The following is a 2,187-nucleotide window of genomic DNA, read 5'->3' on the forward strand; positions in this document are numbered from 1 at the left end:
CGCGCTGGTGCTGCCGTTGCTGTTGCCTCGCTCGTTGTTGGCCAGCGGGGAACAATGGGTCGCGACGGCTAGGTCGCCAGGTTCTGCAACACACAATGACGCAATGATGAACGATGCCTGCTGCTCTCCCGGCTCTCGTTAAAACGGTTAAAACGCCTAGTGCGTGAAACACGTGATTTAAGCCTCGACTGATCCCTGTCTCTTTGTTCTCTCTCTCTCTCTCTCTTTTTTGTCTGTTTTTATTGTATTTAGGTTTTTCGTTCTTTTTTTCGGTTCGTTGTCTTTTTTAACGTATGCACGTATGTGCGTGAAATGTTCTCTTTCTCTCTTTTTTTTTTCGTTCGTTTCGGTTCGCTCGTTTTTTTTTTTTTTTTTTCCTTCGGTACCGAATCAGCTTCACGGGCATTGTTCGAGAATTAAAAGAGACGGAGGGGGGGTTCGGACGAGGCGAAATCGGCCTCTAATTTCGCGCGACAATGTCCGTTAACGAGACGAAGGATTCTGATCGTAGACGAGGGAAATATTGCGCATTCCCTTTGAGGGATATTAATTCTTCGGATCTTTTCGATAAAGGAGGGGGGAGGGGGTGAGTGGAAATTCATTGACGGCTAGTTGCGCTCTTCGTGAAATCAAAGAGAATCGTAGAAGACATTACCTTGTGGCGAGAGAAAAGATTCTATGACAGTATCAGTCTACGACAATATATGACAGAAGTAAAAGAAAGAAAGAAATTTGAGGGGGAGATTTTAAGAGTATGAAGTATTCGCAGATCGATAATTTATTTAACAATATAGCAATTAAAATTGTGTAATAACAAATTCCTTATATTAATCGTCATTGAAAAGGATTGCAACGCACGTCTGATCGAACGCATACTCATTTCCCTTACGCTTTCGTCCTCATGTTATTTTAACCACTTCTCGAAAGATTGCAACGTATGTCTGATCAAACACTACTCGTTCCCCTCACGGCTTCTAACCAACGATTTACGAACGATTCCTGCAGATCAACGCTCATTTTTAACCACCCCCTAAAACACGGCTCTCTTTAAAAACTCGTATCATGCGCAAAAAAGATTGCAACGTACGTCTAACCGAACTAACACATGCCACGTTTCCCTCTCGCGCTATCCATGATTTATGAGCAATTTTTACGAACTCATGCATTTTTATCCAAACTACATCCAAACTATATCCCTTTGTATCCAAAACATTCACGACACTGCTCGTCTTCCCCCTTCGATTATCGAGCAGCCGAGACGCGACAGGAATATCTCGCGACAAAAATACCCTCCCCCCGTCGAAAGGAAAAAACGACGACGGGGAATGGAGAGATCGTGATACCGCCGGTGCGCAGATGAAAAACGGACATCCTATAAATCCTTCATGGTCGCGTGCGTCCACGAAGGATCTCGGTTGCCGATCGCAATTTGCGCGATCCCCGATATTGCTGCCGGCTCGTTTCGCGTCGTGAGATATTAACGGCGAGCCAACCCCAATACACCCCTCCTGTCTCTCTCTCTCTCATCCTTCTATGCCATCTCCGCCATCTCGATACCTGATGCAGGTGATGCAGCCTCGCAAACCAGCCTCTCCGTCCAATCTGCCGCCCGGTCGGCGCATATATCGAGTGCGTGCGTCTCTCGTGTTCGCCGAATTAACCGTAGCGGACCGATCTGCGGTAGGTCAAAGTTCTATCATGGACTGTACGCAATCAGCTGCTAATTGGGAAATGATTGGAGCCACCTCCGCCGATCGTATCGTGCCTCTAACTATCCCTGTGCCCTAATACCTTCCTCCCTCCCGTATAAATGACCCCATAAATGTCGACGCGACATCGAGATCGGAATAACGTAATTTCCCTATGATCACCGCGTTATGAGAATGTTTTATGTCATCACTCTCTTTCGAGAAGTATGGTTTTTTATATATATATATATATATGGTTTGGATATCAGAGAGGAATAATTCAAAAATTGTCGCGTTGCGTTTCAATGTTTTTTCCCATTGTTCGCTCTTCTCGTATCGGTATTTTTTCTTCTTCATTTTTATAATTACGTATACTATTGAAATGATTATACTCGTCATAAATATTCACTCTATATCTTTTTCAATTTTGACGTATGAAACGTATGAGAAGCACGTTGTTTTTTTTTTTTTTTTTGCCTTCCCCCTCCCTGCTCTTTTT

This window comes from Apis dorsata, unplaced genomic scaffold (assembly GCF_000469605.1).
Source record: "Apis dorsata unplaced genomic scaffold, Apis dorsata 1.3 scaffold_58, whole genome shotgun sequence".
In the NCBI taxonomy this organism is placed as follows: domain Eukaryota; kingdom Metazoa; phylum Arthropoda; class Insecta; order Hymenoptera; family Apidae; genus Apis; species Apis dorsata.